At 35.4% G+C, this 23480-nt stretch overlaps 1 protein-coding gene and 1 long non-coding RNA gene across 6 annotated transcripts in view; one reads left to right on the forward strand and one right to left on the reverse strand.

Moving 5' to 3' along the window:
- The window catches only part of LOC126825386 (serine/threonine-protein kinase BRSK2), a 695489-nt gene that overhangs the window by 82762 nt on the left and 589247 nt on the right, over positions 1–23480 (reverse strand). The window lies entirely within an intron of this gene.
- On the forward strand, positions 10661–13720 carry LOC126825449 (uncharacterized). The gene is made up of 5 exons (XR_007681966.2): positions 10661–11087; positions 12027–12135; positions 12410–12568; positions 13149–13308; positions 13558–13720. It is a non-coding gene; the product is annotated as an uncharacterized LOC126825449 (long non-coding RNA).

The raw sequence follows: 23480 nt of genomic DNA on the forward strand, positions 1-23480 counted from the left end.
AAAGTTTCTTTGTGCCCAAACACCTCGTCGTTATTTTTACAGTTTTTATTAAGTGAGGAAAATTAATTGTTTATTAAGGTTTTAATTAAATTTAATTTATCGAGCTGTCTGCTCGTTAGCCACGCCCCCTAGGTGGCGCTCTACAATTGTCTTAACCCTCTAGAGGGTAATTTGATTCCTGCAACCCCCCATAGGAAGAATGAGTTCGCGCCTTGGCACATTGCGCTGCAAGCTCAAGCGAGTGCCAGCTCTCACGTAATCAGCATACTTTCTTTGCCCACCCTCCCACACCTTTTGTTTTCTACGTTCATTAATTTTTGTTTTTATGTTGTTTTTTTTTTTTAAATTTAGTTAGTACCATTTAGTTTAGCCTATTATGTATACATGTACCTGCATTTACTGTCCTGTACTTGTTGTTTGTTTCTTCTTTCCTTTATAAGGGAATTTGTTGTTCAATTGCTTTCATTATAAATGTGAAATATTTCATTTGGCTGCAGGGAGGTACATGTATCTCCCTTGCATCAATAAAGTTTCTTTGTGCCCAAACCCCTCGTCGTTATTTTTACAGTTTTTATTAAGTGAGGAAAATTAACGCCTTTTCATTAAAATTTAGGCCTAATTTTAGGAAGCCTAGATTGAAAACATTATGTAAACGCCTAGGAGGCAGCTGTGTATTTGTCCTGCATGTGTTTTTGTTTAAAATAGTAACTCTGAATGCAGTATTTTATCAAAATGTTTCATAATAATTTGTATCTGTTGTGGCTAGTGAGCTATCTAATTCAACTCACCTACTATCAATCACAACTGAACTCTTACAACAATAACATTCAAGCCAAATCTCATTGTTTTAGTAAAAATAATAATAATATTAATAATAATAGAGGCGTGAGGAGTGGAAAGCAGTGGGTTAAAAAGATTGATGTTTTAAATCCAACTACAACTATTAGAAATGATACAGTAAAAAGACACAGAACAGTAAACAGGGGCAATCTTGTTACTATTCCAATAATTTCTGAACAAATCGATCAACGCCCAGACAACACACAATTGTGTCTTAATGCATGGCCTGTCGAAAATAAAACAGTCGCTTTGAATGATTATATATACGACAACAATGAAGTAATTGGGAGAAATCAAAGACATTTAAAAGTTATCATCACCAACAGACCATGTGAACCTCTAAACACTAATCCACTGAATATTAACATTAATCAAAGCAATCTCATCCAGCTCACCTCAAACTCTATCAAAAATCACAAACAGATCAAAAACTTTAGAACAAAACAGAAGATAAACAACAATCTTATACAAATTAGAAAGGCGGTCGAAAATGAAGCGTCAGTTTGGATTAATTTATGCCAGATCCGTAAGAAATAAAACAACAATTTTATCTGATTATATTTTTGAAAATTCTATTGATATTTGTGGAATAACTGAAACGTGGCTGAATAATGACTGTTCGGACTCATCGACAATCGCAGCTTTAGTACCTGATGGATATTCTATACAACATTGCCCTCGCGGTTCACGTGGAGGAGGTGTAGCACTTATATTTAAGTCATCTATTAAGTGTAAGAAAATCCGTCATGACCGTTTTGATTCTTTTGAAATTTTGGATTGTTCTCTAAAGTTTTCTTTCAAGGAAACTAGGATTATTATAATTTACTGCCCGCCCAATAGCAAATTGTGTCAAAAGTTTATGGAAGAATTTGGATTTTATCTGGACCAGTTGATGATGACTAAGTGTTGCACTATTATTTGGGGAGATTTCAATTTTCATGTTGATGATTCCAACGACTCTACCGCGGTTGATTTTTGTGATTTGCTGAATAATAGATCTCTCACACAACATGTTTCTTCTTCTACTCATAACGGTGGACATATTCTCGATCTGGTGATAACTAATCCACGTGATATTAAACTGGATAATCTCTCTGTCTCGGACAAATTAATATCTGATCATTTCCCGGCAACTTTTAATCTTATGATCCAGAAACCACAACCAACAAGAAAGACTTTAACATATCGAAGGTTTAAATCATTTGACATAAATAAATAAATTTAAAGCGGAAATAGTGAACTCGAATTTCAATGGCATTCAACGTATTCAAGATATACAAGAGAAGGCAACCCAATATCACTCAAAGCTTGCTGAAATTTTGGACTCGCTTGTTCCTCTTCAAACAAAAACATTTACTATTCGTCCCAATACGCAGTGGTTTAATGATTCTATTTTAGAAGCCAAAAGGGACTGTAATAAGGCTGAACATCTGTGGCGGAAAACAAATCTACATGTCCATAAACAGATTTATAAATCTTTAAAAAACAATGTGAATAAATTAATTGAAGATGCTAAAATTAAATTTTACTGATAAAATAGAAAATGGCGAAAACAGACAAAAAGACCTGTATAAAGTTGTGAATTCCCTTTTGGACCATAATGCTGAGCGTACTATCCTCCCGGACAATGATAATGACACTGAACTTGCAAATTTATTCTCTGATTTCTTTCAAATAAAAATACAGAAAATACGAACTGAACTTGATGATTTAAAGAAAATTCTGTTTATTTAGAAAATTTTCACTTGGTTAGTGAATCTTTTGTTTTAAAGCTAATTAAATCATCTGCTCCTAAATCTTGTTCATTAGATCCTGTTCCGACTTCTGTTCTTAAGGACTGTCTAGACGAAGTTATTCCAGTTTTTACCAATATTATTAATTCTTGTATATCATCCGCTACTATTTCCAACATTTTCAAACGAGCTTATGTTACCCCTTTAATTAAAAAGTCTACACTGGATCCTAATGTTTTTAAAAATTACAGGCCAGTCTCTAACTTAAGTTTTATTTCTAAAATATTGGAGAAATGTATTGCTTCTCAGATAAAGGCCCATCTAGAAGATAACTGTTTGTATGAACCATTTCAAAGTGCTTATAAACAATTTCACAGAACCGAAACAGCATTAACCCGGGTTTCAAATGATATTTTAATGGAAATTGAGAATAGAAAATGTACATTTTTAATTTTATTAGATTTATCTGCTGCTTTCGACACGGTGGACCCTTCCATTCTTCTACGTAGACTTCAATTTAAATTCGGTATTTGTGGCTCTGCATTAAATCTTTTAGAGAGCTATCTTGTGGGTAGAAAACAGTGTATTTTAGTTAATTGCAAATCGTCGTCTGAATCTGTTTTGTCATCTGGGGTTCCCCAAGGTTTTCTGTTCTTGGTCCGATTTTATTTACCCTCTATACGTCACCATTAGGAGATATTGTCAGAAAATATGGTCTCAGCTTTCATTTGTATGCCGATAATACTCAATTATATATTTCATTTACACCTAATTGTCCATCTTCTTTCAATTTATCAAAATTGCAACTTGAGAACTGTATTAGTGAAATTAGAAAATGGATGTCAAAGAACTTTCTAAAATTGAATGATGATAAAACCGAATATTTGTTATTAGGCTCAAGGCATAAATTAAGTAAATCTGCACAAGATAACCCCCCTGTTGTAATTGGTAATTGTGATATATTTTTATCTTATTCTGCTCGTAATATTGGCGCTATCTTTGATAGTTTTATGCTTATGGGAGCTCAAGTAAATAATATTTGTAAATTGTGCTATTTTAATATTAGAAATATAGGTAAAATACATAAATGTGTAACTGTAGAGGCCACTAAGTCACTTGTTAATTCTCTGGTCACTTCTTGATTAGATAACTTTAATTCACTTTTAGTTGGTTTACCTTTAAAGCTTATAGATAAATTACAAAAAGTACAGAATACTGCGGCTAGACTTGTTTCTTTAACTAAGAAATGTGACCACATAACTCCTGTTTTATATAATTTACACTGGTTACCTGTTAAATATCGAATTGATTTTAAGATTTTATTACTTACTTTTAAATGTTTAAATAATTTAGCTCCTGTTTACCTCTCAGATCTTTTAGAACTTTATACACCTGGCCGAACATTACGTACATCAGATAAACTACTTTTAAGGTCCAAAACTGTTCAACTAGTCTCTTATGGTCAGCGCTCTTTTAGTTATCAAGCACCTGTTTTATGGAATAATCTACCATTTAGTTTAAGATGTTGTACATCTCTATATTCTTTTAAAAAACAACTTAAAACACATTTATTTAATCAGGCTTTTAACTGACTCTGTATACAATCGTGTACTTCCTGCTCTGATGGCAGTTTGTGTAGTAATATGTGCCCCCCCCCCCCATGGCATACTGAGTCGCAATGAGGAAATTTTGAGAAAATTGAGTTATTCTTATTTTCACATTCTCCAACTCTTTACCTTCAATTTGATGTATAGTTTGTTAGAATTTGTCAAAAATTGACTGAGCTGTGTCCATTTGAAATGAAATGAAATGAAATAAAATGAAATGGGGTTCAACGTCCTACTGTTTTGCACCGAACTGGGCTAATGAAGACAGGCATATGCCATACAGTGTGCTATGAGGGAAATTTTGCCCGGACAGCGGCACTATGGCCTACTCTTATATCGAATTCCAACTGTCAAGGGATCTTTTACATGCATGCCAATGTGTACACGGGACATCAGTTTTTCGTCCCATCCGAACGACTAGACAGCTGTTCTTGTCAGGCCCTTTGTCCTGTATCACTGACAAGGGGGAAGCACGCCGGAAAATCTGGATGCACTTTCTCGGCCAATGCAAGGATCGAACACCCGACCTCCAGGCTAGAAAGCCAGCGTCTTACCCACATAGCCACCGTGATCCCCCGTGTCCATTTGAAGCTACCCAACTCATAAAAGAAAGTCAAAGATTTGGTATGTTCCAAAATAAAATCCCATAGCAACCAGGCCATTTATTTACTGTTTTGTCGTTGAATATATCTTTCCATGGGTTTTCAGGGGTGCTGAAGACGAAAATCGTAGAAAAAATTCGATCCGACGATATCTGCCATTTATTTGCTATTTTGTTGTTTAATATTTTTTTTATTTAGGATTTCAAGGGTGTTGACAACGAAAATCGTAGTAAATGCACTCCTTTCGTAACGAAACATCCACAACACATGCGGCATATTCACATGATAGTGTTATACTAAAGAACAATCTATACATTAGTAGTCTGTTTTGTATATGTGACCAAGTGATCAAGTCACAAAATTGTAGTCTTGCTTGGTCCGGTCGGATGTCACATGTTGCCTCACTTTCACATGTCCGCCATTTTTATTATCAAACTTGTAGCAACAACAGTTTTGGAACGCCCAGTCAGAGGTGATTTAACAATGTATATTTTGTATATTCTATTCGCTTTTAATATTATTAACTAAGACCTGTACAGGTAGATTTATATTTGTACTGCAAATGCTTAATATTAAGTCAATATATTCTCATTTATTGAAAGAAGCACTCAACTCATGTCCCGCGCTGTTCACGATCTTTGACCTATGTCAGATTTGTTGATTTTATGCAGAATTGGTAATAGTTTGTATGACAATTGTTGTCTTCTGCTGTCATACAAGATTCTAAATAGGTTGTTTGTTGATAAGGGTTTATTGTGATATTAGACAGTATTTTATTTATCCTGAAGTCATATGTAAAGACATGTTATGAATTGAAAGCCATGTGTTTTATGATTGAGGGGAGACAACTGTTTCATCATTAGCCATGTGTTTGGAATTTGTAGTATACAAGCTTAAATAGGCAGGTTACCGGTGTGCATGTCGTATAGTTACTTGTTGAGTGTAATTCTCAATATTTATTTGAATCCCTAGATAGTAAATTAACTATTAATACTATAATGGTGTTAGGTTTTTGACTTTATGTACATGTAAATGTCAAAGGTTTTTCAAGTACTATACAGGGGCATGAGGCATCTGCAGCAATTAATGTTTGTCAACACTCTTTCACATTGTTGGATTATGTAAATATTTGTTAACAAATTAAGAGCTTTGGGTGGCCGAGTGGTCTGACGCGTGAGCTTGGATCATATGTTCTGTCAATGACTCAGGTGGCATGCTTTGGATCCTGCGCTTGTACATGTATGTGACAGGATTGGAGTCGCCTGCCTAACCTCAGGGGTTTTATCAGGGCATTCTGGTTCCTACAAATGTACCATTGTTAAGATCCCCTATGTGCAGGTGAATTTATACGTGTCCTGGAGTGGCCCAGATCATGTTGAGTGGTTGTTAGCCCCATCTCTTTTATCAAGTCAACTTCATGATGTAACAAATTTATTAATGTTTGTTTTTTTGTACTTTCAGGGTTGTTAACTCCACCCTTTTTTTTGTATGATTAATAGATTTAAAAATTAAATCTTATCGTATTGACAACATGGTTTTTGTTAATTCCCCTTGGTCACAAATGGCGTCGCCGATAGGATTCTGTCAATAGTTTTAAAAAGGGCGGAAGGTTGGAACAGCTGATCATGGCAAGTAAAGATAAAAATACTGCAGGAGCTGAGGGTGTAGATCAGCCGAGAGTAGCGAAAATTGAAGATCTTCGGACACAGCTTTAGCTTTTAAGGGCAAGTTTGGATGATGTTCAAAAGAAAGGGCCAAGAGAAAGATTAGTTTTTGCTCCTCGGGAAAGAAGAATCGAAAGATTTTCTGGCATCAAAGGGACAGTTTCTGTCTATGAATTTCGAGAAGAAGTAACTAGGAGTCTTAAGGCTAGACCAACTTCCTCGGAAGAAAGAGTAGATTTTATCCTAGGTCATCTAGATGGTCCTGCAAAAGAAGAATTACGTTTTTGCCCTGCAGCTGATAAGACAAATCCAGAAGCAATCTTAGATTTATTAGTAGAAGTATTTGGTGAAAGGTCTTCAGTTACTGAATTGTTAGGTCAGTTTTACCAGACTAAACAAGATGAGAAACAGACCTTGACAGAATTTTCACACGTCTTGATCGAAAAACTTGATAGAATTTTCAAAGTAGATCCAAAAATGACTTTGAATCGTGATATCATGCTCAGAGATCAATTTGCTGAAAATATAACAGATAGATGGTTACGTTGTGAATTAAAAAGAAAAAATCGAGAACACCCGGAGATATCATTCGCTGATCTTCGAGAAGAAGCAAACTTATGTTCTACAGATATTGATAGTAACAATAACAAACCAAAGAAATGTGTTGACGTGCCTTCATACGTTATAAAGTCCGACAAAGATTCCATAGAAACTTTATTGAAGGAACTTACTTCAGAGGTTGTGTCTTTGAAACAAGAAGTAAACACAATGCGTTCGAAACCTACAACAAGTAAATTGTGCTACAAATGTCATGAACCTGGACATTTTAAAAGAAACGAACAGAGTCTGTCATCGGGAGCCAGCCGATAGACTATAATCCTTGAGTAAGACAGTATTAGGCTCAGATGCTAAGGAAAGTAGCGTCTTGGGAACATGTCCTACAGTTATTGTGGAGATTGGAGGTAAAGCTGTGAAAGGATCCATGGTGACAACAATAACAGAGACATTTTATGAGGCATACTTGAAAAAGATTCCATTGATTCAGAACAGATTTATTACGTTAAAAGCAGCTAACGGGTTAGAAATACCTTACGTGGGTATATAGAAACAGATATTTTCTTACAGTCGGTCAATAAAACAATTAAAGATCGCAGAATTCTGGTCATTAGAGGCAGTAACAGTATTGAATATCAATGTGTTTTAGGCATGAACGTTATCAGAGAATGTCAAGACTTGCTTCATAAAGAATTTGGCCCGATTTATGTGAATACAGTTTCTGCGACTGGAACTTCTAGTTTAATTAAAGCCTGTCAAGAAAGCGCTTTATCTGAACTAACTGGTTTTGCTCGTATCGCTGGTAAAGGTGATTTTTGTATTCGATAAGTACAGTTAATGTATTAGGTCCTAATAAGAAAAGTAGTACATGTGACAATAGAACTATTTGCATTGAACCGTTGAAAGTAAATAATGAACTCGTTGTTCTTAGTTCAGTACCTTGGCGGCTGGATTTCATCAGATTGCCATGGATCCTGCAGATCAACATAAAACAGCATTTGTCACACCGATGGGCCTGTTCGAATAAAACAGAATGCCTATGGGCCTATGTAACTCCCCTGGAACTTTCCAAAGACTAATGCAGCAGATATTTAACGATACAGTGTTTCAGATACTTTTAATTTATTTAGACAATATTATTGTATATTCCAGTGATTTAGAAGAACATTTAGAGCGATTAGACATTGTTTTTACTAAGTTGAAAGAACATGGCTTGAAACTGAATAGAAAGAAGTGTCAATTTTTCGGCTCTAGTGTTAGCTACTTAGGGTATGTTATTTCTGCAAATGGTGTTTTAACGTCTCCTGATAAAATCAAAGTCGTACAGGACTGGCCTAAACCTAAAACTGTCAAAGACTTGAGATCATTTCTTGGATTTGCCAGTTACTATAGACATTTTGTTAACCAGTTTGCACACTCTACACTTTGATCAGTATATGCAATAAATGTAAAACTCCTTCCAGAGCAAACACCAAATTGAAGTCGTCATGGAGTCAGGCGTGTGATGATGCTTTTAATTCATTGAAGACTAAACTAACTTCATCAGAAATACTAGGTTATGCCGACTTTTCATTGCCTTTTACTCTGGAAACAGATGCCAGCTTGGTCCCCATAAACATTGCCACATGGGGACCATATGGGGAAAAAATGGGCTGTGGGCCCAGGTGATACCACAAAGTCCCCATATAGGACCCATATTATCTTACCACATACAAATGTACGCAAATACACTTTATTTTCATATATATATTAATATCACAGAGACAAGCCAAATGATATAATGGTTACTTCTTTTTTATATTGATAATCTGACCATATAGTGTGTGTATCTGGGGCCAATATGGGATCTATATGGGATTTCCCACATTAACAACTCTGTTTTTGTACACTTGGGGCCAATATGGTGTCCATATGGGATTACCTGTGTGTGTATCTGGGGATAATATGGTATCTGTATGGGATTACATATAACTTTTGCATATCTGGGGCCAACATGGTATCTATATGGGATTACTTATTAGTCTATGTATGAGTTCATTAATGAATCCATACTTTTAGTTGTGTATATATTAATATCACAGAGATAAGGCAAATGATATAATGGTTACTTCTTTTTTACATTGATAATCTGACCGTATAGTGTGTGTATCTGGGGCCAATATGGGTCCTATATGGGATTTCCCACATTAACAACTCTGTTTTTGTACACTTAGGGCCAATATGGTGTCCATATGGGATTACCTGTGTTTGTATCTGGGGATAATATGGTATCTGTATGGGATTACATATAACTTTTGCCTATCTGGGGCCAACATGGTATCTATATGGGATTACTTATTAGTCTATGTATGAGTTCATTAATGAATCCATACTTTTAGTTGTGTATATATTACTATCACAGAGATAAGCCAAATGATATAATGGTTACATCTTTTTTTACATTGATAATCTGACCGTATAGTGTGTGTATCTGGGGCCAATATGGGATCTATATGGGATTTCCCACATTAACAACTCTGTTTTTGTACACATGGAACCAATATGGTGTCCATATGGGATTACCCGTGTGTGTATCTAGGGATAATATGGTATCTGTATGGGATTACATATAACTTTTGTATATCTGGGGCCAACATGGTATCCATATGGGATTACTTATTATTCTATGTATACTATAAGTTCATTATTGAATCCATACTTTTAGTTGTGTGTAAATCAATATCACAGAGATAAGCCAAATGGTATAATGCTTACTTCTTTCTTACATTGATAATCTGACCTTATAGTGTGTGTATCTGGGGCCAATATGGGTTCTATATGGGATTACCCACATTAACAACTCTGTTTTGTATACATAGGGCCCATATGGTGTCCATATGGGATAACCCATTTGTGTATCTGGGGATAATATGGTATCTGTATAGGATTACATATAACTTTTGTATATGTGGGGCCAATATGGTATCCATATGGGATTACTTATTTGTATGTATAAGTTCATTATTGAATCCATAGTTTTAGTTTTGTGAACCAATCTGCACAGACAGGATTACGCATATGTGCACCAGAAGCTTGTGTGGTATATAACCACATTCATGTATATTATGTATATGGGTTCAATATGGTATTAATATGGGATTACCCACATGTGTATCTGGGGCCAATATCTTATCTATATGGCATCTACCACATATAAAATAATACATCTGGGTCCAATATTTTACCCATATGGGATTAGTCGCACTTGTATCGGCTTCAATGTGGAATCATACCCATTGCATTTAGTAGAAATTAATAAGTATTCAGAAAATTAAAATCAGAATGTCATTAAATTGTTTATTTGGGATAAGTTAAACTTATTACGCCCTCAACAGTTGTATTTACATGACAAGTAACAGTCGCACATACAGGTGCGATTTACATTAAACCATGTTACAACTACACAGATTTGTTAAAGAGCATAAGAATTTTTACAGGTAAGGTCTTTTTGCAATTTCTTTATTGATCTACTTTACTTAAAAATATTTTCAATTTCCCATTTCTCCTTCATTAAAATTTAATGTTTTCGCTTAATTAAACATAAAAATTATGCAAGAGCTAAATCTGACTATTGCAGGTCTTTCTTTAGGTCTGAAATGTTATATAAACTATTAATTAGACATTTATTAAAAAGACCATAATCAACGCCCTCGATGGCATCTTATGGGTCCGAATTACATTAGATTTGAATCCGATTTTCTGTCCAACGCCCTTGATTAACCGCAAAAATGGATAATCAAGTCTTCTTTTTATTATCGAAACAGCGGTAAAAATGACAATCGAGGCTACTGTGTATATGAATCAGATTGAAGCAATTTCACTAAAATTTTCGACATTTGCCATTAAAATTATAATCCGTTTTTTATCTATTATATATTGTCGGCTCTTTATTTAATCTTCCATAATGTATTTTGTATTTTTAAGTCAAACAGTTTCAGGGCAGGTAACCTAACAGGTTACGGGGTAGGTTGTCTGGAAATTATTTGTAGCAACCTAGATGTATTAATGATGAGACCGTCTTTGTATTTAACCTGTAGGAACTGAGAAGTAAGAGATTAGAATTTAATAAAATTGAGAAATGAAGTCTTTTTTCTTTGTTTTGTTTTAATTTATAATATTGAACATGAACATAACTTTGTAACACATAACTTTGTAAATGCGTTAGATTGTTGAAATCGTAACTGGTTATATTCATGGTGATGCGACTATGCAAATTATAGGTGAACAAATTCATCACCAACATATCAAACTCAAAATAAACAGCATTTAAAAAAAATAACACTTTTGTACTTCTAAAACCAATACAGTAATAACAAATCAGAAAAATATAACTTAAGATTAAATTAATTTTCAAAAAATATATAATATTATGAAGCCATACTTGCAAAGCTGCTAATGCCTTTGCGCGCAATATAAATTGGTACTCCATAGGTAGATGATTTATTCTACTGCCGTACTGAAATTTGTTTTATATGTTAAATAAAATTAAAATCCAAACAATTTGGAGATCTTTTATTAATATATTTTACTGTAGAATTAAGTGGTGCACTAATATATACTTTGCAGAGATTAAACAGATTACAGCAGAATTCTCCTTATCACAGACTATAATAAGTTTACCATGAATAAAAAATAGAGTTTGTTTATGAATGAAATTGTGACACATATTTTCATTTTAAGAAATATGTACTTCACTCTACCATTCAAAATAAATGCCCGTCTCTGTAGAGCTTTAAAGCAAAAGAATCGTAATACATTATTCTTTAAAGAAAAAAGTCAAAGAAATCAGGACTAAAATTTATTATGAATACAGCCTGGCTGGTATAGGTTTCTTGCTAGTTAGATTTTAATGACTATATAGCAGATTCTGTACTCAAATTATATAATATCTGACCATACAGCAGAGTTCATCAAGTCAACCGTGAATACCTGTCAGCGCGTCATCCTATAACAACCAATTTAGTCTGGTCATTGGTTTAATTTTAGATTCTGAACTGCAGAAGTATATGTGTATAGCAGCTAGAAGTTAGTACTAACAAGAAACAGACCAAAGTGGTACACATCTCTGCAATCAGTTCACAAAATTTAATCAAAGGTAAATTTGTCCCATCCTTCCTATACTACAATATGCTTGATACTTTTTGGAGTATCATTAAACTTTTCGACAAAATAAACTGAAATGAAAGTTTCTGTATTTTGAAAATTTTTGCTTTGACCTATAAAGAATATATCTGTTACTTAACTGACTTGATCATTTTGTGTGGAAATATACCTATATATATATATATATGTATATTGCATCAAAGTACTTATATAAAAGTTTTATAATAATATGAGGATGGATTTGAATGGATGTTTCTTTTTTTCAGATATTTTGAAAATATTGGCAAACTCTGAAACAAGAAAGATGTCATTTCAAGAAAGTTTTGTAATAATATGAGGATGGATTTGAATGGATGTTTCTTTTTTTCAGATATTTTGAAAATATTGGCAAATTCTGAAACAAGAAAAATGTCATTTCAAGAAAGGTGACTTTTTACTTTTTAACTTATAACACGCATTAATGTGTGTCACGGCAATATATAGGTTTCTTGCTCTCGCTGGAAAAAACGTCGGAAAATTTTATCAGCTATACAACGAAATACATACAAAGGACATTATAACCGAATTTGGTAAAACTATAGTCTGGTGCCACCCCTATACACAAAATATTCAGCCTCGATGACAGCCTTGGTTTAACTACCAACCTTGAACAGAATGACAAACAAACGACAGTCATATATATTAGTATGGACTCTATATTATGCCCCCCCCCCCCCCGCTCCAAAACAAAAAAGTTACGAGTCAAATTTGTTGATATAGGTATGTTAGAACAACACTGACAGATAAATGCTTTTGTCTGGTGCCCTTTTTTCACAAAAAACTGTAACCATTTATATTAATGATCAGGATGATGAAGCTGCTTGGTTGTGCATGTTTTAAGACGTGACAACTCGCATTAAAATAATTGTGAATTTATGGAAGAATAGTTTTGTTCGATATGTGATATTTTGCAGGTAATATATAGTGCATTTACTTATTTTTTCGTTTTTTCGTTGTTTTTTTTAGATAAACCGACTTGGACGATTAGGTGGCAGAGATGTCCTGTCCATCGTTAACAACATCATGAAGAATCTCAGTGTCACTTATGTAAAACGCCGTTACAATTGGACAGGATAAAAAGGCAAGCGTGAATTAGGGGCACATGCTACAGCTACCATTGTTTTTAGTAAGTAATATTGATGATACATCATTGTTGGAAATAAATGCAAATCAATAATAGTTCTGGTAGGATGGGGTTTATTTTAATGTTTTTACAATGTTCAAAGTCTTTTTGAACCCTCTGCATATTTCAGGTGCAATTTAGATTTGAATTGTATGTGTTTTGTGGTCTCAGGGGAGATCATATGGAAAGACTTGTGTTGCTTTGTCAGGTTGCACATCAACAGACCTAATGTGCTTTCCTTTTGAATTACAGATCCAGTCAGAAGAAATCCAATGTTTTGAAACACCACAAACAAGGAAATCAAAGCTGCAGTTAGTCGTTTGAACTGGTTTCCAGACAAATTCAAGGGACGGGATGGTGGGAGATCTCAACGAATTTCAACCGTCCTAATTGAGAAAGCATAATAATAAAACATGAAACCAAATATACACTGTAAATAGTTTTGTACTTATTTGGTACAAGATCCCATATGAGTCCCATATTATGCCCATATTACATTTATTTGCACCCCACATGAGTCCCATATAGTAACCATATGGCATTTCTTAACATGGCCATATGGGTCCCATGCAAGCCCCATATTACATTTATTTGCACCCCACATGAGTCCCATATAGTACCCATATTACATTTCTTAACATTGCTATATAGGTCCCATGTAGGCCCCATATAACACCCATATTATTTTAAATGACTTACCCATATAGATCCCACACAAACCCCATTTAGTACCTATATGGTTGCCCATATGGATCCCATATGAATGTTGGGTGCAAAAATGTTGGGGTCCCATATGGGCTCCCCATAATGGCCCCATATTACATGACACATGGTACCCATATGGTACCCATCAGTGAATGTTATCAGGGGTAGGGTTAGGAGCAGTCTTGACTCAGGTACAGCCAAGTGGTAAGAGAGTAATAGCCTACGCAAGCAGAACTGTGAGACCTCCTGAACAAAATGATGTTAATTACAGTTCTGCCAAATTGGAACTTCTTGCAGTAAAATGGGCTGTAACAGAAAAGTTTAAGGATTACCCGTATGTTTCTTAATTTGAAGTAATAACGGACAACAATCCACTTAGTTATCTACAGTCAAGTTCAAAACTGGGTGCAGTCGAACAACGATGGGCAGCTCAACTTGCTCAATACAATTTTACTATAAAATATCTCCCTGGAAAGTTGAATTCTGCGGCTGATGCTCTCTCAAGAAAACCTGTAAATTCATCAATCTTAGCAAGGTACACACAATCAACAAGCATTCCTAATGAACTACAAACTACAGCTTGGGAAAAGGTTATTCAGTTTTATGAATCACCACACACACGTAAATCAGATTCTCAATCTGATATCAATTGTAACTCCATATTCGCTTTGCCATCATTTGGAACTAAGGACATTGAAAAACTTCTGCAAGAAGACTATATATCATTAAAAGGGTTCTACATTATTTAGTAAATAACAGAAAACCAACTCGTCAAGAAAGAAGAAATGAATCAAAAATGGTAACTGACATGCTTCGTCAGAGAGATAGATTTTTGATTGAGAACGGTATTCTTTATAGACAAGTTCTAGATCCTCAACATGGACAATTGAAACAATTGGTAGTACCTAAGTGCCTACAAGTTAAAGTGATATTGTATCTTTATAATCAAGCTGGACACCAGGGAGTGGAACGTACTACTAATCTGATAAGATCAAAGTTTTATTGGACTGGTTTATTCAGTGATGTCATTGATTATTGTAGAAACTGTGAACGATGTGTTTTGTCAAAAATGCCAAATCCTCGTGTTAAAGTTCCAATGAGTCACTTATTAGCTTCTCGTCCGAATGAAATAGTTGCCATAGACTACACTCTGATAGATAAGGCAAGCGATGGACGTGAAAATGTACTTGTCATGACCGATGTGTTTTTGAAATTCACTGTAGCAGTCCCAACGCGCAATCAAACAGCTGTCACAATTGCTCACGTTTTAGTTCGCGAATGGTTTCAGAAATATGGAGTACCTGAAAGATTACACTATGATCAAGGTCGGAATTTCGAAGGGAATTTGATAGCTGAACTTTGTAGAATCTACAAAATCAAGAAAAGCAGAACCACACCCTATTTCCTTCAAGGCAATGGGCAATGCGAACGCTTTAACCGCACGTTACATGATCTTTTACGATCACTGGATCCTCGTGATAAGAAACGATGGCCACAGCTCTTATCCGAATTAGTTTTCATGTATAATGCCACAATTCATGCAACCACAGGCTTTACTCCTTTTTATCTTATGCATGGTAGACACCCAAGGTTACCTGTCGATTTATTGTTTAATACAGAAAACAATAGCACTTCTGATTATGTTCCAGTAAGTGAATATATCCAAAATCATATTCAAAAGTTAAAATTGGCATACAGAAAAGCAGGGGAGCTTCTACAGAGAGAAGCAGAAGATAGAAAAAGGAGAAATGAACCTAAACAAAATCTGTGTGTATATAGTTTAGGCCCCAGGTTTATAATACACATTCACTAAAATTGTTAAGCTGCGGTGATGACCAATTTATTACCCCTAATAAGGTCTGGCATTTAGCAGTTGTTATATAACATCTAGGTCAACGGTGATCCAAGTTGGTGTTCAGTGAAGTGTACTTCCTGCTCTTATGGCAGTTTGTGTAGTAATATGTGCCCTCCCCCCCCCCCATGGCATACTGAGTCCCAATGAGGAAATTTTGAAAAAATTGAGTTATTCTTATTTTCACATTCTCCGACTCATTACCTTCAATTTGATGTATAGTTTGTTAGAATTTGTCAAAAATTGACTGAGCTGTGTCCATTTGAAATGAAATGAAATGAAATGAAATAAAATGAAATGGGGTTCAACGTCCTACTGTTTAGCACCGAACTGGGCTAATGAAGACAGGCTTACGCCATACAGTGTGCTATGAGGGAAATTTTGCCCGGACAGCGGCACTATGGCCTACTCTTATATCGAACTCCAACTGTCAAGGGATCTTTTATATGCACGCCAATGTGTACACAGGACCTCAGTTTTTCGTCCCATCTGAACGACTAGACAGCTGTTCTTGTCAGGCCCTTTGTCCTGTATCACTGACAAGGGGGAAGCACGCCGGAAAATCTGGATGCACTTTCTCGGCCAATGCAAGGATCGAACACCCGACCTCCAGGCTAGCAAGCCAGCGTCTTACCCACATAGCCACCGTGATCCCCCGTGTCCATTTGAAGCTACCCAACTCATAAAAGTAAGTCAAAGATTTGGTATGTTCCAAAACAAAATCCCATAGCAACCAGGTCATTTATTTGCTGTTTTGTCGTTGAATATATCTTTCCATGGGTTTTCAGGGGTGCTGAAGACGAAAATCGTAGACAAAATTTGATCCGACGATTTCCGCCATTTATTTGCTATTTTGTGGTTTAATATTTTTTTTATTTAGGATTTCAAGGGTGTTATGTAACCAAGTGATCAAGTCACAAAATTATAGTCTTGCTTGGTCCGGTCGGATGTCACATGTTGCCTCACTTTCACATGTCCACCATTTTTATTATCAAACTTGTAGCAACAACAGTTTTTGAACGCCCAGTCAGAGGTGATTTAACAATGTTTATTTTGTATATTCTATTCGCTTTTAATATTATTAACTAAGACCTGTACAGGTAGATTTATATTTGTAGTGCAAATGCTTAATATTAAGTCAATATATTCTCATTTATTGAAAGAAGCATTCAACTCATGTCCCGCGCTGTTCACGATCTTTGACCTATGTCAGATTTGTTGATTTTATGCAGAATTGGTAATAGTTTGTATGACAATTGTTGTCTTCTGCTGTCATACAAGATTCTAAATAGGTTGTTTGTTGATAAGGGTTAATTGTGATATTAGACGGTATTTTATTTATCTTGAAGTCATATGTAAAGACATGTTATGAATTGAAAGCCATGCGTTTTATGATTGAGGGGAGACAACTCTTCTATGACCCCTATGGAGGCAGACCACCATTAATTTCCCCATTGACTTCAATGTTAATTCTGGCCTCTTTGCCCACCTCCAACTTTTCCCCAAATTTTCGTTGGGCTGAATGCTTTTCACTACAGACAGAGGAACAAATGGTCATGTCTTTGCACTAAAATTTGTATGAGGTTGACCACCAAAATTTTGAGATACACAAACTTGAAGAAGCATACTAAAAACATGTAACTAGTTGCCGTACATATCGCCGTAGCTAACCTGATAACCCTCTTATCCTTCCGCCTCAAAATCATGAATATTTACCAAAACCTGGCAGAAAATGTTAATTCAAACCCTCTTCGTCCATTCTAGACCAAACAATCAACAAAAATGGGCATGCAAAAGGGGAGAAAAGAGAGAGAGAGAATTGCTATAAATAGACGAACTACAATTCGTGGGTACCGAGATGATGAAATTTAATGGTGGTCTGCCTCCCTATTTCATCATTAGCCATGTGTTTGGAATTTGTAGTATACAGGCTTAAATAGGCAGGTTACCGGTGTGTGCATGTCGTATAGTTACTTGTTGAGTGTAATTCTCAATATTTATTTGAATCCCTAGATAGTAAATTAACTATTAATACTATAATGGTGTTAGGTTTTTGACTTTATGTACATGTAAATGTCAAAGGTTTTTCAAGTACTATACAGGGACATGAGGCATCTGCAGCAATTAATGTTTGTCAACCCTCTTTCATATTGTTGGATTATGTAAATATTTGTTAACAAATTAAGAGCTTTGGGTGGCCGAGTGGTCTGACGCGTGAGCTTGGATCATATGTTCTGTCAATGACTCGGGTGGCATGCTTTGGATCCTGCGCTTGTACATGTATGTGACAGGATTGGGGTCGCCTGCCTAACCTCAGGGGTTTTATCAGGGCATTCTGGTTCCTACAAATGTACCATTGTTAAGATCCCCTATGTGCAGGTGAATTTATGCGTGTCATGGAGTGGCCCAGATCATGTTGAGCGGTTGTTAGCCCCATCTCTTCATGATGTAACAAATTTATTAATGTTTGTTTTTTTGTACTTTCAGGGTTGTTACCACCACCCTTTTTTTGTATGATTAATAGATTTAAAAATTAAATCTTATCGTATTGACAACATGGTTTTTGTTAATTCCCCTTGGTCACATATATTATAACTTTAGTGAGATTAGTTAATCTCATCAATTAATTAGCACCTTAGTGCCAGCTAGTGGTCAGGAGATTAAGATTGTTGATTGGGTAATTATCAAAGAAGCTGCCACAGCTGTACGCATTAAAATAAGACTGTGCATGTATGAAAGGTCTATTAATATTTTTAGGTACCGCGACATTATCAAAATATGAGTCCATATAGAAATGTCAATTTCATAGTCAAGAAATGCTTACGTTCACTTTTGTGCCTTTTGACTTTGATGTAATTAAACAATGGCAGACTCGAGAATCGTTGCATTTCGGCTCGTTGGTCGTTCTCAGTTTTTTGACCCATGGTGATAAGAGAATTTTAAACAATAATATCCAAGATGCATTCCTTACTTTGCATGCCATATGAAGAAGCGACAGTAAACAGAATTCAGCTAACCATAATGCTTTGCACGCGGTGTCTGGGCCAATCAGCAAACGAGTTGTGTAGACAGCATGGCAACATGCGGGGTTTGTTTATATTTTTTAGGGGTTTTAAAACTCAATTGTATCCATTCAAAATCAATTCATCGACAATATTTTGATCATATTTGTAATCTAGAGATTCTCTGCTTTACAACAATGCCAATTATTATGCAAAAGGAATGACCAGTCGTCCCGCTGCGAGCGAAGAAAAATAACTAATTCCGCTGAGAATTTTAAGAAATAGGACAGATTTAAGAATACTGTACTCTTACAAAACGTTCAAATACAGGTGTTCTAAAATCTTTTATTGCTATTTTGATCTTATGTGTCGATAGATATTATATTTATAGACTCATTTTTGTGAAAATCTCAATTTCGATCTAAATCAATATTTTCACTAATTTTGTCTCTAGTCCAAATACAGGTGTTCTAAAATCTTTTATTGCTATTTTGATCTTTTGTGTCGATAGATATTATATTTATAGACTCATTTTTGTGAAAATCTCAATTTCGATCAAAATCAATATTTTCACTCATTTTGTCTCTAGTCCAAATACAGGTGTTCTAAAATCTTTTATTGCTATTTTCATCTTTTGTGTCGATAGATATCATATTTATAGACTCATTTTTGTGAAAATCTCAATTTCGATCAAAATCAACATTTTTAGTAATTTTGTCTCTAGTCCAAAATTAGATTTTGCGCATTCCGACTCAATTTGCCGTGGGCGGTCACATATGTGACTTGGAAATATGTTTAATAATTTAACAAATTCAAGAAGAACAACCAAAGGCATCAAATTTTCGCTTATTTCCAATACAACAATTTTTTTTGTTTTGACGGTTATCATTCAGATTTGATGAAAAAAGGAAAGAAACTGAGCTTACCATCCAGTAGACGTGGTACAAGGGTTAATTAGCGAACTGGATGTATGAGATGTGTTGTTGACGTTTGGGAAAGTAGGACGAGGGGAAATGTGTAGGGAGTGAAGTGCTGTAAAGGGATAGTTAGATGTATTATGAATGGTTAGAGTGGCTGTGGTGTTACGGTGAAATACAATGCCGCCACCGTAACACCACAGCTTTATGATTTGTTAGACAGGAGTGATGTAATGGGTGTCAACAACTGGGTATGCTGGTACCGTCGCAACGTAGCCGTGAAATATATATTGTGGGGGGGAAGGGCGGAAACGGAAAAATATACAATGTTGACAGTATGTGCCAGGCATGAGGCTGCGCAGACCGAGCGGCAGCTCGATAGGGAGTGTGTGAGAGGGTCACCCTCATAAAAAAATTTTTTTTTAAATTTCAGTTTTCTGTAAGCAGTGAAAACACTATTTTGGCATTGTTTGCGGGGTTAAACCTAAAAATCACATCAATACACCTATTGCACGATATTGTGAAACTAGCTGACGAAGACAGCTCGGGCGGCGATTGTTCGACTCGGGGCTGCTCTGTCAGTATCTAACAAACGCATTTAGTTCACGTACAACTTTTAAAAACCGAATGTCAGTAAGGTATTTCTCACATAATTGGTTATCGCAAAAACAGAGTAAACTGAAAGTGAGTAATCTCGACTCAAACCTATAGTCTATAGCCTACTTACAGTACTACACTCGTCACTAAGGCTTCCTATATTATAGTTTGTGGACGGTTTACTACTCAGTGATAAGCCTGCGCCGCAAAAAGAGGTCTCGCCTTTTATTATTAGTATAATGACTTCCTCATGTGCGGCAGGTTAGTTTGCTTCTAAAAACAGTGTTTTCCATTCCAAAAAATACAAAAGTAATTTTCTACCAGATGACCATGGTTCTTTTCACCGATACTAGATAATTTCTCTCGGTGTAAGGATATAGCTATGGATAAGTTCATACAAGGTCAATAAATCCGCGGTCACTTCGGGTCACACTGTTGAGAAAATAAACCGATGGGTTTGTTTAGTAGCAAATCGAGCGTGAATCAACTGAGTTTGTACTGAAAAATTTTTGAGTGATATGTATGAACTGTCTTCACACATTCGGTTTATAATTAGCGATACACAGGTACAGTGGCAAATGTTGTACTTCACAGACTGTTTACCTCCGAACTACCTCCGCACGAAATCCCCGATTTGGGTACTTGTAAAAGAAAAAGAAATAGTACCTGTGCGCGTGCCAGTAAAAAAAAAACCTAAGAGTTCGCGCATAAAAATGCCCGAACGTACCAGGCGCCAGGCCATCTAGAATCTAATACACGTATCCAATAGACTGCTGTCCAGAAAGTATTAAATGCCATCAAGATTCATCAAAAAAATGCCTAGTTTCTGCTACCATGTAGTTTAATAAACACTGTTTAGTTTTGGCACTGGTTGTCTAGTTTATGACCATTTAGTTTAGTTTTGATATTAGTCGTCTAGTTTATGACCATTTAGTTTCATAAACTAGACGACCAATGTCAAAACTAAACAGTGTTTCTTAAAGTACACGTAGGACAAACTGGACGTTTTTTGATGAATCTTGACGATGGCATTTAACACTTTCTGGATGGCAATCTATTAACTGGATACGAGTATTAGATTCTAGATGGTAAGCTCAGTTTCTTTCCTTTTTTCGTCAAATCTGAATGATACCCGGTGCCTAGTGAAAATAACTTAGTCCTATAACTTCAGTACGACATGATAATATCGGCATAGTAGCAAAGGGAAAAGCCTTGCATCTCTCACATTTCAATGTCATCACGTTTTCTAGCTCACTCTTAAATTCCACTTGTTGACTATGTTTCTTTTGAATTGTCCTAATATTCCACATAATGTCATTATTGGAGCAGAGCTAATACGTATCTATAGAAGCGAATGCTTCAGCCCATACCAAATGCCAATTAAAGAAAAAATAAATAAAGCAGATAATTTATACGTTACAATTTAATTAAAACGTTTAATTATGAAGGCATATGCATATCCATAATGTAATAATAAATAACGGTATTGCTTGTATTTTTGTCTTGTCTATTTTACTTGTTTGTTTGAACATTTCTCTGATTATAATATAATGGCTTGAGCTGTTTTTTTCATTTGAGATGCCAACCAAAATTTCCTATGAGAAACAAAATAAATTGTATACATGTTACAAGCTTTATTTAAATGAGATGATAGAAAAGTGAAACATACATTTATGTCATTGCAATAAGACCAACACTGAATAGACCTCAGTATGCACACATATGACAAAAGTGTCCTTTTTGTTGTACTTTGTCATCCTGGAATAAACTGTCACAGGTAAAAATAGTCACACTCCAACCAACTATTTCAGCTATATCCATTTAGAGCACGAACTAACAGTATTGCCTTTCTGTCTGAGAACAGTGTCGTCTTTCGGTCTGAGGTCAAAGATAAATTTCGTGTGAAAAGTGTGCTCTCCGGATAGTATAAATTATATAAAGATAGGTTGCCAGACAACGAAACATACGCCCACAGCAGCTAAATCGTCCGAGCGGTCGACAAGGGTTGTCGCATATTTATTCCTTTGTAGGTAAACTGGGGGCCTTTCCAAGACAGTTCCATACAGATCAGATTATAATTTTTGCCGTTTGAGGGTTCACAAATAAGGTTCTACAAACTGAAACAAGGGTCTCAACTCTGGAAGTAATCTACAGAAATTGTTAAAATTTGACAGGTTTTTTCGTTTTACTAATTTAAATAATGCATATAAATTTCATACAGATCAGGTGATCACTTTTGTCATTCAAACATTCACAAGGTTCACAACTGCCATAACTCTAAAAATTATTGACGGAAATTGCTGAAATTCAATAGACCTCTGTTTCACAAATTGAAATGATGCATATAAATTTCATACATATCGGATGATAACTTTCATCAATCGAGTATTAACAAGGTTGAACAAAGTGAAACAAGGGCAATAACACTAGAAGTAATAAACGGAAATTGCTGAAATTCAATAGGTTTCTTCGTTTCAGCGATTTAAATAATGCATATAAATTTCACAAAAATCGGATGATAGCTTTTGGCGTTAGAGCATTCACAAGGTTCAATAAAGTGAAACAAGGGCCATAACTCTAGACGTAATAAACGGAAATTATTGAAATTAAATAGGCTTCTTCATCTCACTAATGTAAACAACATATATCAATTTTAACAACTGGATAATAACTTTTGGCGTTCGTGCGTTCACAAGAAATTGTGGACGATGGACGGATGGACGAGGGCGACGGCAATATATGCCCACATTTCTGTGTAGGCGTATAAAATGGATGAGACTGAATCCATTGTACCCGTGGTTTATCAGTGCCGTGGAGTGTAATAATAAAGCTATTTCATGCAATCGTAAACGATGGGAATATAAAGTTATGTGTTTAAATTTAGCTGTTCTTATAAAACCCATATGTCCATAGGTCGTCATAGGTCGGTATTGTGCATGCAAAGACAAGCTTGTTATACAAAGTGTGATGGAATCAGAGAATACCAGAAGATGTTTGACGATCAGCTCCACGTGTTGGAAGCCGACACGAGTCCGTAGGGGCGTATTATTAGACATGATTAGTGTTATTTGGTATGTGATTTATCTATTGTTATATAGTGTT

The sequence above is a fragment of the Patella vulgata genome, chromosome 6 (assembly GCF_932274485.2).
Source record: "Patella vulgata chromosome 6, xgPatVulg1.2, whole genome shotgun sequence".
Taxonomy (NCBI): domain Eukaryota; kingdom Metazoa; phylum Mollusca; class Gastropoda; family Patellidae; genus Patella; species Patella vulgata.